Raw genomic sequence first — 15,000 nt, 5'->3', positions numbered from 1 at the left:
ATATATATATATATATATATATATATATATATATATATATATATATATATATATATATATATATATATATATATATATATATATATATATATATATATATATATATATATATATATATATATATATATATATATATATATATATATATATATATATATATATATATATATATATATATATTGTTATGACCACAAATCCCACCCCTCTCACAGCTGCCTTTATCTCAGTGAGCTTCCCTAAGTTACATAACTTATGTATGGCCCAGTTAAGGGTCACAAGGTCCTTCTGGTTTCTTTCACCTTGTTAACAAATGGCCATAACACCAGCTTCTGTTCCCCTTCTTGGCCACCACTACCTGGGTTGGCCTCCCTACCCTGCCACTTCCCATGCAATATAGTGCAGAGCTCACATTCACCTCCACAGGGTCCATCTGGCCTGCTGTGGTGAATTATACAATTGAGGTTGTCAGCTTGTTTTAACTTCTACAGGCAAGAAAGTATCACAACTGTCTAATCACTCCAACAGCTAGGAAAGAATCAAGAGCCATGTTTTAGGAAGGGACAGTTATGACAAAGAACACACACTTAAGAGGTTGAGATAAAATACCTCATTTGACAACTGTCCACAATAATGGATCATCCACGCCCAACAAAGTATTATATCCTACTGCAGATTAGTGTCATTTACAGCTACCTGGAAGACAGGCCTTTACCACACACGAACTGGCAGGGCCTGAGGAGGGAGTAAATTTCATACAGCAAAGTACATATAATCCTCTGTGTTCAGCCTCTTTAAAACAGCACAGGAACACAGTAACACTTAAAAAACAATGAATACACGAACAAGCTGCCCACAAACAGAAAAGGAGGGTCCACTGACCACTCACAGATGCCAAATACTTGACTAACACAGTCCAGTTGAGGAGCCGGTGTAAAATGTATCTATCAAATTATGAGGAACAATAATCACAGGCAGGTTTTTTGAGATGCTTATCTCACAACTATTATCAACAGGGGCTTAGTGCTTTGACTAGCCAAATAATATCACATGAAACTAACTGCCCTCTGAGCTTAATCACACATATTCCCCGAGGCTTGCCCTGCCTCACAATGCATGTCCACCCCTCTTGCAAACTGAACACTGACTAAGGCAACAAAAGAGGGACACCATTTTCAAGCAGAGTTGCCAGATTTCCCAGGGCAAAAAATGCCAAGCTGCTTCCAGTAAAGTGCCAAATAACAAAAGAATAGAGCCAATGTTAATTATATACATACTTATAGCACACACACACACACACACACACACTTCTGGTATTTAGCCAAAAAACATCTCCAATAACTTTGCTTCTTTTTCTTTTCCTCCTTTATTTCAACCAGATGGCACCACTGCTATCACATCTATCTCTAAAGATGAACTCTTCACTCAAACCTTTGCTAAAAACTCTACCTTGGACGATTCTGGGCTTGTTCCTCCCTCTCCTCTACCCTCTGACTACTTCATGCCACGTATTAAAATTCTTCGCAATGATGTTTTCCATGCCCTCGCTGGCCTAAACCCTCGGAAGGCTTATGGACCTGATGGGGTCCCTCCTATTGTTCTCCGAAACTGTGCCTCCGTGCTTGCACCTTGCCTAGTCAAACTCTTTCAGCTCTGTCTGTCAACATCTACCTTTCCTTCTTGCTGGAAGTTTGCCTACATTCAACCTGTTCCTAAAAAGGGTGACCGTTCTAATCCCTCAAACTACCGTCCTATTGCTTTAATTTTCTGCCTATCTAAAGTTTTTGAATCTATCCTCAACAGGAAGATTCTTAAACATCTATCACTTCACAACCTTTTATCTGATCGCCAGTATGGGTTCCGTCAAGGCCACTCTACTGGTGATCTTCTGACTTTCCTTATTGAGTCTTGGTCATCCTCTTTTAGAGATTTTGGTGAAACTTTTGCTGTTGCCTTGGACATATCAAAAGCTTTTGATAGAGTCTGGCACAAAGCTTTGATTTCTAAACTACCATCCTACGGTTTCTATCCTTCTCTCTGTAACTTCATCTCAAGTTTCCTTTCTGACCGTTCTATTGCTGCTGTAGTAGACGGTCACTGTTCTTCTCCTAAATCTATTAACAGTGGTGTTCCTCAGGGTTCTGTCCTGTCACCCACTCTCTTCTTATTATTCATTAATGATCTTCTAAACCAAACTTCTTGTCCTATCCACTCCTACGCTGATGATATCACCCTGCGCTTTTCCACGCCCTTCATAGACGTCCAACCCTTCAGGAGGTAAACATATCACGCATGGAAGCCACAGAACACTTGACTTCTGATCTTTCTAAAATTTCTGATTGGGGCAGAGCAAATTTGGTATTGTTCAATGCCTCAAAACTCAATTCCTCCATCTATCAACTCGACACAATCTTCCAGACAATTATCCCCTCTTCTTCAATGACACTCAACTGTCCCCCTCTTCTACACTGAACATCCTCGGTCTGTCCTTTACTTATAATCTGAACTGGAAACTTCACATCTCATCTCTAGCTAAAACAGCTTCTATGAAGTTAGGTGTTCTGAGACATCTCCGCCAGTTTTTCTCACCCCTCCCAGCTGCTAACTCTGTACAAGGGCCTTATCCGTCCATGTATGGAGTATGCTTCACATGTCTGAGGGGGTTCCACTCATACTGCTCTTCTAGACAGGGTGGAATCAAAAGCTTTTCGTCTCATCAACTCCTCTCCTCTAACTGACTGTCTTCAGCCTCTCTCTCACCGCCGCAATGCTGCATATCTAGCTGTCTTCTACTGCTATTTTCATGCTAACTGCTCTTCTGATCTTGCTAACTGCATGCCTCCCCTCCTTCCGCGGCCTCGTTGCACAAGACTTTCTTCTTTCTCTCACCCCTATTCTGTCCACCTCTCTAACGCAAGAGTTAACCAGTATTCTCAATCATTCATCTCTTTCTCTGGTAAACTCTGGAACTCCCTGCCTGCTTCTGTATTTCCACCTTCCTATGACTTGAATTCCTTCAGGAGGGAGGTTTCAAGACACTTATTCATCAATTTTTGACCACTGCTTTGACCCTTTTATGGGACTGGCATTTCAGTGGGCATATTTTTTTATTAGATTTTTGTTGCCCTTGGCCAGTGTCCCTCCTACATAAAAAAAAAAAAAAAAACTTCCGCCCCCTCCTCCTCCTAGTCTGTCACTCCACTTAGCTTCAGTTTTCCTGTGCTCTGCTGTGTTCTGCTCTGCCTGCCTGCGCGCGCGCGCGCGTGCGTGTGTGTGTGTGTGTGTGTGTGTGTGTGTGTGTGTGTGTGTGTGTGTGTGTGTGTGTGTGTGTGTGTGTGTTTAAGGACACACAGGCTACCTAAGCTTATCAGATACATAATATATTGTACCGTCCACACTCCATACGCTGTGCAGACGCGGTGATAAGCCGTATGAATACAAACTGTACCGCTGTATTGTATTGCAAACGTAATACTGAAGTCAAATAATCCCAGTAATAGTACTGACGCTCCAACCGGTCACCATCACACACTCCAACAAACTGAAGTCTCCAGCTTGTGTTTCCCGCCCCCTCTCTCCCACTTACCGTGACGTGCCTTGATAGTGCTGGCCAGACCAACACACACACACACACACACACACACACACACACAAGTTAATGCATAATTGAGTGGGTCGTTTGATGGATGGGTCGGTGGATAGGTGGATGAAAATGAAATAATTGTAGTTTGTGTCATTTTAATTTATAGCATGAAATTCAATACATAAATAAATAAAATAAATAAAAATTCAATAACTACTACTACTGCTGCTGCTGCTGCTACTACTACTACTGCTACTACTACTAAAGATAAACGTAATAACAGTAACGAAATACTGGTAACATCTTATTAAACAACATTAACAACAATAATAACAATTTTACATAATTACAAAAATAATTGTACATAACCTAAATTTATAATCTCTCTCTCTCTCTCTCTCTCTCTCTCTCTCTCTCTCTCTCTCTCTCTCTCTCTCTCTCTCTCTCTCTCTCTCTCTCTCATGAATTAGCTGGAATACGAGAGTTCCACATGAAAAAGAAAACGGAGACCCGGCGGTAGCACCTCGTTTAGATCCTGATGTCCGTTTTCTATGACTTATAGGAGTAGGGGCAACACCCCCGTGGAGGCTCAGCGTTGCCTGAAAGTTCTCGGTGAAATGCTGAACCAAATTCGGAACGTTGGGTGAATTTAGCGATATTATGCTGACTTGAGGCAGTGACGCCGATCTTGCCAACAGAACAGTCCCTTGTGCTGCTGTCACTGCTGTCCACCCCCCATCCCCCCCAGTCCTCCGAGGTGGCTGGGGAGGGGCTAGGGGAGCAGGTAAAGTGGGGAGAGCCTGGGAATGTGACGGCAGTGGTTGGATAGAAGTGTTTTGGGTGCTGTTGTTGTTGTTGTTGTTGTTGGTGCTGTTGTTGTTGTTGTTGTTGTTGTTGTTGTTGTTGTTGTTGTTGTTGTTGTTGTTCTGTTGTTCTCTTCTCCTCCTCTTCTTCTTCCTCTTCTGTTTTCGTGTGTCTTTCTCTCTCTTCTTGTTTCATTGCTGTGTTTTCTCTCCTTCTCCTCCTCCTCTTCTATTTCTTCTTCCTTGTTCTTGCTTCTCTCTTTCATTTCTACTTCTACTTCTTCATCATGTTCTTGTTCTTGTTTTCTCTACCACCATCTCCTCTTATTCTCTTCTTCCTCATTCTTGTTTCCTTCAATAATGTTTGTCTTCACTTCTCTTCTTCCTTCTTCTTTCCTCCTCCTCTTTTTCTTCCTCATTCTTATTTCCTTCAATAATGTTTGTCTTCACTTCTCTTCTTTCTTCTCTCCTGCTCCTCCTCAATGAAGGAAGAGGGGTTTCCTTCTCATCCTCCTCTGGAAACTCTTCATCACTCAGCATGTGTGTGTGTGTGTGTGTGTGTGTGTGTGTGTGTGTGTGTGTGTGTGTGTGTGTGTGTGTGTGTATGTGTGTGTGTGTCCTGTACCATCCTCCTGTGGGGCATGCACAGGTCAGTAAGTGGGCAGAGTCAAGATGGCATAGGTCAGGTTAGTGGGGTTGACAGGGATGAAGAAAATACCAGAATAGCTCCTGTTGGGTTAGGTCAGATTGGTCAGGTTTAGGGGTGATCGAGGGGGGGCCGGCGGGGGAGGGGGTTGAGGGGTAGAGCGTGGCCTCCTATCAGATTAAACAGGCAATAGTTAAGCCATATTTTCTCCCCAGCCCCCAAAAATATCACGAATAATTACTTTTCCGTTGAATTTTGTGGTTGGGCAAACTTATTGCACATTATGGTGCCCCAGCTGATCGCCCCACCCCGCCCCGCCCCGCTGCTGCCACCACCACCACCACCACCAGGCCCCTCAGTGTTGTGGCTGGAGGGAGTGAATAATACATAAGGAGGCGCTGCCATTGGTAACACTTGTCTTAATCCACAACACTTACTAATTCCTGCATATTTATACCTGAAGGCGACACACACTTGTAAACATATCAAAATTATGCGAAAAAAAAAAAAAAAATAAATAAATAAATAAGCCAAAATCAGACCACTTCAATGATCAGTAACATTTCCTCCTCTCATGGCCTAACCAAGCCCTAACACCAGTCCTTGCCTCTAAACCTTCCCAATACACTTATATTCAATTCAAACAACAAAAAAACACGTGTAAAACTAAAACAACTTACTAAACAAGTCAAAAATACACGAGGAGCCACTCAAGGGACGCCCTGGGAGATCTTGATCTTGATGGTGCTGGTGGCTCGGGATCACTCCTAAGCCAGGACTGGATCAGCAACTCCTGTAGAAGGAAAAAAAAAAAAAAAAAAAAAAAAAAAAAAACGAACAGCATCCTCTACACTAATTTTCTTACATCTGGCACGCCACATTTTCTCCAGGAACTCTTTCACAGCCTCAATCATCCTTTCTTTCGCCTCTACAAAGTCCCAGCAGCACCACCATACACTCCCTTCCTGTCTTCTCCACTCTTTCATTCCTATCATGCCCTAACTCAGTCAATATCACTTGCATCATCTCATTTCTGTCTCTGGCATACTTCACACACTCCAGCACCACTTGTTCCATTGTCTCATCCTCTTCCATGTCACACATCTGGCACACTTTGTTGCGGGACTCAGACCATCTGTAACTCCTTGCGTTCACATCCATACACTGTGCCCTCGCTCGGAAGAGAAGATCACGGTCCAGGCTTGTCCTTGTACCATTCCTTGAACCATTCATTCTTCTTTCTCTCCAACTCGTTCTTCCATTCATTCAGTCCCACACATTTCACTTCTCTGTCTATCTCATTCTTCCATTTTCTCACATCCCATTCAGCTCCCACTCTGCCTCCTCTTGTTACCACCCATTCACGTTCATTTTGATTCCTCCCAGCCATTCTCATTGCCCACACATTCCTATCTGTCATTCTCATGCACCTCTTCCTCCATTTGCTTCCACTTTCATTCCACAGGTACACCTTCCTTGCTAGTCTTCCATCATCCATTCTCTCAAGCCTAAACTTGTACCGAAGTATGGCTTTTGTGAGTTTTTCCCTAAAGGTGCTCCATCCCATATCACCTATCAAGGCTTCTACTGTTGTGTACCTCGGTGCACTCAGTGCCATCCTTGCTACTCTATTCTGGTTCACTTCTAACTTACCAATTTCACTTTCATTCCATGCATTCACATCCATACCATACATTATACTTGGCACAGCCACACTCTCCCACACTTCACTCAACACATCATACTCGCTCTTATCCTTGCTGCGCTTCCCAATCGACCTATCCACTAGTTTACCATACTTATCTTTTCATTCTTTGCCTTTCCACACCCACTAGGACTCATCCACATCCCTAAATACTTGTATTCTTGCACCTGTTTCAATTAATTATCTCCAAGTCTCCATACCACATTACTTTCATCCTCTGACCTATTCACAATCATTACCTTGTTTTTCTCACTGCTAAACCTTACTCCAAAGTCTTTTCCATACCCATCCACAACATCCAACAAACTTTGAAGCTCATCTGCCGATTCACTCATAATAACTTCATCATTTGCATTAAAAAGCATACAAACTTTATCATTTCGCACACTTACCCCTACATTCATTCTTCTCATTCTGGATGCTAACTCCTCTGTATACGGGCTATAAAGGATTAGTGACAATATACAGTCTTGCCTAACTCCTCTCTCACTCTTTACCCAGTCTGTTTCTGTCTTCTAGTCTGTATCTAGCTCTTGTGTCCACATACATACTTTGCACTATGTTAACTATCCTTGCACTCAATCCAGTCTTTTCTAAGACTCTACCTAGCATTTTTCTGTTCACTCTATCATAAGTTTTCTCTATATCCAGAAAATCTAGGTACAATTTACCCCCATCCTTCTTTTTCTTCTCAATCATTTCATTCACCACAAACATGTTGTCCTCAGCTCTCCTATCCACACGAAAATCATTCTGTTCTTCAGCTACAGCTCTCTCAATCCATTTACACAGTCTCTCATTCAACACTGCACTGAAAACTTTACCTATTGTATTCACTAATACAATTGGCCTGTAGTTCTCCAACTCATTCTTACTCTTAAATCCTCCCTTATGCAACAGACACACTCGGCTCTCATTGCACTTTCTTGGCACTCTCTCTTCATCCCACACTTGGTTGAATAATTCAGTCATTCTATCAATCACTACCTCCCCACCATTCTTATAGAACTCATACGGTGTATCATCTGAACCTGCTGCCTTGCCATTCTTCTGCCTTCTCACACACCTCTCCACTTCCTCCCTGCTGGTTCTTTCATTCAGTTCATCTGCATTCTTCCTTTCCAGTGTCCCACATTCTTCTCTCACACTAAACATCTCACTTACCCCACCTACTTCTTCTCGGAACCCTTTGATTGCCTTCCTGATTCCCTCCTTCTCTGTGATAACTACACCATCCACTTTCAGACTCTCCACACCAACACTGCCTGACATATTCTCACCTCTCATGAACTTGTACCATTCACAGCCACCTTCCATACCTTTATTCCTTAAATATTGAATTACACTCCTTTCACTCTTCACTTTAGCATTCATTATCATTCGTCTTGTCAACCACTGCTGCTTCACATATATTGCCTATGCATTCTGATACTCATTCTCTGCCTCATTGCGTTCATGTCTCTTTTTCCTCAGCCATCTACACTGTCTACTTATTCTCTTTCGCTCCTTCTTAGCCGCTCTGATTTCATCATTCCACCATGGTTTACATACATTCTTTCTTCTGCCTACCCTCACAAACCCTATCTGGTTCTCAGCAGCATTCCTCAAGTTCTCAACCAGTTTTTCATTCAGATGCTCCACGTCATGCACACTTACATCGTCCCAGCTTCTCTCACTCACATCAACCTGAAAGTTCTCCCACCCTACATCTCTCAGTCTCCACTTCTTTTTCTTACTTGCCACTTTCACTTCATTCCCGCCATGCATCAAGCATTCCACAACCAGCATATTGTGATCAGACACAATATCAACCAAACCATCCTCATCTATCCACATATGCGACACAATTTCACGCATTCTTCCATTCACCAACATGTAGTCAATTGCCGATTCCTGCTCTCTTGCACTCCAGGTCACACGCTCTTCAGCCAAAGTAACATTCAGATTTTCCAGCTCCATTTCATCAACAAACTCCCGAAGCATTTCACCATTCCTGTTCACCTGTTCCCACATGTGCATTCGTGTCACCCATAACTAGCACTCTCTCCTCTCCATGCTCTCTCACAATTTTCTTAAGTATATCATACTTCCTCATATTTTCCCTCTCTGCTCTTTCATGTCTTTCAGTCATGTACGCTACCACCAGTACCACCTTCTCTGGTCTGTCACGACCATCCATGCATTCCACTCTGACTGCAAGCACATCCTCACTACCTATACACTCCCCCACATCAATCTCCTGTTTACAATCCCCATCCCCCAGTCCCCCATCTGGGCAAGGAGGAGGCAGTAGACACCTGCCGAAACGATAATTACTCCCAGTGAGGTCTAAAGCACTGTTCAGGGGGTGCTGTGAACTTATCATTAAACCCAGCTGTGACCTCACTGAACGTTTCCCTTTGTGTCTCACAAAACAAGGGGATAGTCACAGCCTGCCCTCTAAAGACAACTCTCTTCCTCCACACAAAACTACAAGCACCTAATAACACACACACCCTTCACTCAAAAATTTTAAAATCATGGCGACTCCTACACCAGCCTCGGAGTCCCCATCTGGGGAGGGGACCATAAATGTCCCCAGGTCGGACTGCCTTTCCGTCGACGACCCTAAGTGTCTTGACACCCCCCTCAACTTTTTCTTCATTAACTTCTGCAACATTCGCGGTCTAAGATCTAATTTTCAATCTGTAGAACACCACCTCTCCTCTTCTAAACCTCATCTTCTTTTCCTCACTGAAACTCAGGTGTCTGAGGCAACTGACAGTAGCCCCTTTTCTGTTCCCTCCTACTTTCTCTATCCTCATTTTCGATCCAAAGCTGGATGCTGCGTTTATGTGCGCAATGACTTAACCTGCTCTCGTGCCCACGCTCTTGAATCTTCCGAGTTTTCCACCATCTGGCTACAACTACAGAGTCATTCTCATACTAAATTTATCTGTGCTGTATACCTCTCTCCTAATTCCTCTGACTATACTCGTAAGAAATTCTTTGACTACTTAACTTCCAAAGTGGAGCACATTCTGACCCTCTTCCCTTTTGCAGAGATCTCCATTCTTGGAGACTTCAATGTTCACCACCAGCTTTGGCTTTCCTCTCCCTTCACTGACCATCCTGGTGAACTAGCCTACAACTTTGCTATCCTCCATGACCTAGAGCAATTGGTGCAACACCCTACTCGTACTCCTGAACGTCTTGGAGATACGCCCAACATTCTTGACCTTTTCCTGACCTCTAATCCTTCTGCTTATGCTGTCACCCTTTCTTCTCCGTTGGGCTCCTCCGATCACAATCTCATATCTTTATCTTGTCCTATCACTCCAATCCCTCCTCAGGATCCCCCTAAGCGAAGGTGCCTCTGGCATTTTGCCTCTGCTAGTTGGGGGGACCTGAGGAGGTATTTTGCTGATTTTCCTTGGAATGACTACTGCTTCCGTGTCAGAGACCCGTCTTTGTGTGCTGAGCGCATAACAGAGGTGATAGTGTCTGGCATGGAGGCGTACATTCCTCACTCTTTTTCTCGTCCTAAACCTTCTAAACCTTGGTTTAACACAGCTTGTTCTCGTGCTGTACATGATAGAGAGGTGGCCCACAAAAGGTACTTAAGCCTTCCATCACCAGAATCTCATGCACTTTATATTTCTGCCCGGAACCATGCCAAGTCTGTTCTCCAACTAGCCAAAAACTCCTTCATTAACAGAAAATGTCAAAACCTTTCAAGGTCTAACTCCCCTCGTGATTTCTGGCATCTAGCCAAAAATATCTCCAATAACTTTGCTTCTTCTTCTTTCCCTCCTCTACTTCAACCAGATGGCACCACTGTTATCACATCTATTTCTAAAGCTGAAATTTTTGCTCAAACCTTTGCTAAAAACTCTACCTTGGACGATTCTGGGCTTGTTCCTCCCTCTCCTCCACCCTCTGACTACTACATGCCACGTATTAAAATTCTTCGTAATGATGTTTTCCATGCCCTCGCTGGCCTAAACCCTCGGAAGGCTTATGGACCTGATGGGGTCCCTCCTATTGTTCTCCGAAACTGTGCCTCCGTGCTTGCACCTTGCCTAGTCAAACTCTTTCAGCTCTGTCTGTCAACATCTACCTTTCCTTCTTGCTGGAAGTTTGCCTACATTCAACCTGTTCCTAAAAAGGGTGACCGCTTCAATCCCTCAAACTACCGTCCTATTGCTTTAATTTCCTGCTTCATCTAAAGTTTTTGAATCTATCCTCAACAGGAAGATTCTTAAACATCTATCACTTCACAACCTTCTATCTGATCGCCAGTATGGGTTCCGTCAAGGCCGCTCTACTGGTGATCTTCTGGCTTTCCTTACTGAGTCTTGGTCATCCTCTTTTAGAGACTTTGGTGAAACTTTTGCTGTTGCCTTGGACATATCAAAAGCCTTTGATAGAGTCTAGCACAAAGCTTTGATTTCAAAACTACCCTCCTACGGTTTCTATCCTTCTCTCTGTAACTTCATCTCAAGTTTCCTTTCTGACCGTTCTATTGCTGCTGTGGTAGACGGTCACTGTTCTTCTCCTAAATCTATTAACAGTGGTGTTCCTCAGGGTTCTGTCCTGTCACCCACTCTCTTCTTATTATTCATTAATGATTTTCTAAACCAAACTTCTTGTCCTATCCACTCCTATGCTGATGATACCACCCTGCACTTTTCCACGTCTTTTCATAGACGTCCAACCCTTCAGTAGGTAAACATATCACGCAGGGAAGCCACAGAACGCCTGACTTCTGATCTTTCTAAAATTTCTGATTGGGGCAGAACAAACTTGGTATTGTTCAATGCCTCAAAAACTCAATTCCTCCATCTATCAACTCGACACAATCTTCCAGACAACTATCCCCTCTTCTTCAATGACACTCAACTGTCCCCCTCTTCTACACTGAACATCCTCGGTCTGTCCTTTACTTATAATCTGAACTGGAAACTTCACATCTCATCTCTAGCTAAAACAGCTTCTATGAAGTTAGGTGTTCTGAGACGTCTCCGCCAGTTTTTCTCACCCCCCAGCTGCTAACTCTGTACAAGGGCCTTATCCATCCATGTATGGAGTATGCTTCACATGTCTGAGGGGGTTCCACTCATACTGCTCTTCTAGACAGGGTGGAATCAAAAGCTTTTCGTCTCATCAACTCCTCTCCTCTAACTGACTGTCTTCAACCCCTCTCTCACCGCCGCAGTGCTGCATATCTAGCTGTCTTCTACCGCTATTTTCATGCTAACTGCTCTTCTGATCTTGCTAACTGCATGCCTCCCCTCCTTCCGCGGCCTCGCTGCACAAGACTTTCTTCTTTCTCTCACCCCTATTCTGTCCACCTCTCTAACGCAAGAGTTAACCAGTATTCTCAATCATTCATCCCTTTCTCTGGTAAACTCTGGAACTCCCTGCCTGCTTCTGTATTTCCACCTTCCTATGACTTGAATTCCTTCAAGAGGGAGGTTTCAAGACACTTATCCTTCAACTTTTGACTACCGCTTTGGACCCTTTTATGGGACTGGCATTTCAGTGGGCATTTTTTTTTATTAGATTTTCGTTGCCCTTGGCCAGTGTCCTTCCTACATAAAAAAAAGAAAAAAAAATCTTGAATTTTGATCTTTGTTCAGCGTCTTTTGGATGTTTTTGGAAGTGTTTTTGCTTTTTTTTTTTTTCAATGTACTTTTTAAATAGTGTTGATAGTAAAATGTGGGAAATTTAATGGGCTATCTTGAGGTAATATTGATTTTGTTTCTTTGCCGGTAGTTATTTAGATATTTAGAAAAATGTTGAAAGTATTTGGGTGTCTAAGAATCTGATATGATATATATATATATTTTTTCAATTTTTTTTGTTTATTAACTAACTTGTAATTGGTGATGGTGATAGTTAGAGATGGGAAAGTTAATGGACTATCATGGCATACTACTATTTTTGGTTTTCGTCGGTTAGTTATTTAGATATTGTGAAAAATGTTGAAACTATTTAGGTGTCTCAAAATTAGAATTGCTATATATTTTGAAATTTTCTTTTAATTAACTAATTTCCAGTTGGTTGTGGTGATAGTCAGAGATGAAGAATGTAATGGACTATTATGGTGCACTATTAGTTTTGCTTTTCGACAGATAGTTATTTAGATATTTAGAGAAATGTTATACAAAAGTTATGCAATTCTTTTTCCTCCTCTCTCTCTCTCTCTCTCTCTCTCTCTCTCTCTCTCTCTCTCTCTCTCTCTGTTTTGAAGGCTTGAATATATAAGGACTAGATACACATAAAAGAATTATTGAAATATATTGAGGGTAATGAACAAACTAATAGATTAATAATGTTCTTGGTGTGGTTTCTGTTTTTTGTATTGTCAAATCTTCTTTTGAATTTGCTGAATACAGCAACAATAAAATTTCAATTGAATATATAATAACCAAAAAAAGTAGATAAAAGAGCAATATGATAAAAGATCACATAAATATATAAAAATACCAATAAATAAATAAACTCTTAGAATACTCGTATAACAAACCAATACAAAAAAAAAAAATGTAAAAAATAAATAAATAGATAAATAAAATATATTAGGCTCGTAGACCTGCCATTATCAAAAGTGAACAAAGGTGCATCTAAACCACGTGATCGACAATACCATGTTTTTAAAAGTTATATTTTTTTTTTGTGTGTGTTTTTTTCCGCCAAATTACCGCGGGGTGAAGACTGTGGTGGCGGAGGGAGAACGGTGGGGGAACACTGGACACCCCTGGGGGAGGAAGAGGATGAGGAAACACGAGGATTAAGGTAAGAATGAGAGAGAGAGAGAGAGAGAGAGAGAGAGAGAGAGAGAGAGAGAGAGAGAGAGAGAGAGAGAGAGAGAGAGAGAAAACTATAAAATGTCTTAGTGAGCATTTTGTCATTTTCTTCCCTTCTTCCCAATCAAATATGGCTACGAAAGAATGAAACGGAGAAATTAATGAATGATAGTGGGAAAGGTCTCTAGAATATAACATGAGTGGCCTTGTATGCACCGTAGGAGGTATGGGGGAGTGTGGGAAGGCACCGTGGGGGATGGAGGGAGAGTGAGTGATGCTGCACCCCAGACTAGACGAATGGAGGCCAAATGAAATCATCTTTATCATTCTATATAGAGTTTACTGCTGAAAATACAATATACAGGTATAAATAAATAATTATCATAAAAATATTCCTATTCATGATGTAATTACAAACACAATTACAAAAGATATATTATAATTGTCTTAATGATTACTTTGGTGAGATTAAGCTTACTTTTAATATACACCAATAAATAATAAATAATAATGGTTTGGGAGGCACGGTGGAGTCAGCAGGTGGCCGTGGCGATTACACAGGGATCAGAACAGTGCTACTAACGTTGGAGTTGGTGGTGGTAGTGGTGATGGTGTTGACATTGGTGTCTCAGTAACCGACAGCTGGCTTGCCTGCTAGATGGTGTTCAGACTGTAACACGATTAAACGTTTCGGAACCAGTGACTGTACCATTACATAACCAAACCAAACCAAACCAACCAAACTTAACCAAACCAAACCAAACCAAATTTAACCAAACCAAACCAAACTTAATCATACCAAACTTAACCAAACCAAACCAACCAAACTTAACCAAATCTAACCAACCTAGTCTTAAGCAAACCAAACCAACCAAACTTAACCAAACCAAACCAATCAAACTTAATCAAACCAAACCAAACTTAACCCAACCCAACCCAGCCCAACCAAACCAAACTAAACCAAACAAATGGCAACACACACACACACACACACACACACACACACACACACACACACACACACACACACATAGGCACGCACCTGGAAAAGAGAAGTTGATTGGGGTGACACCGTCAGAGCAGGATGAGGCCGGAGAAGAGGCGGATGAGGTTATCTATATTTCAGTAACGGGGCACTGACGCACACACACACACACACACACACACACACACTCACACACACACACACACACACACACACTCACACACACACACACACACAGCTAAAATGAACCGAAAATTAGATAAATAATCTCCAAAATAATCGTAAATACTACGTAAGAAGGAGTGCCGGCCTTCCTTGTTTTCAGCTGAGGCGCCCCAGCCGCCATGATGGTTTGCCAGAGTCTGGCCCGATTCCAATATTATTTCTGTTTTCTTAACTTATACATTTTGGCTTTTTTTTTTTTACTCAGTTTTTATGGTTTGTAAAAATATATAGTGATGTTTTGAGTGTTTTCCGTGTGTCTGTTAAG

At 42.0% G+C, this 15,000-nt stretch overlaps 1 long non-coding RNA gene across 1 annotated transcript in view; it reads right to left on the bottom strand.

The window, feature by feature from the left end:
- Positions 1-14,052: 14,052 nt before the first annotated feature.
- Positions 14,053-15,000, bottom strand: part of LOC135108258 (uncharacterized) — a 4,752-nt gene continuing 3,804 nt past the window's right edge. The window contains exon 3 of the long non-coding RNA XR_010272181.1: positions 14,053-14,195. This is a non-coding gene — a long non-coding RNA (uncharacterized LOC135108258). The remainder of the gene's footprint in view (positions 14,196-15,000) is intronic.

Source organism: Scylla paramamosain, chromosome 17 (assembly GCF_035594125.1).
Source record: "Scylla paramamosain isolate STU-SP2022 chromosome 17, ASM3559412v1, whole genome shotgun sequence".
Taxonomy (NCBI): Eukaryota; Metazoa; Arthropoda; class Malacostraca; order Decapoda; family Portunidae; genus Scylla; species Scylla paramamosain.
This window is presented reverse-complemented; position numbering and strand designations above follow the sequence as displayed.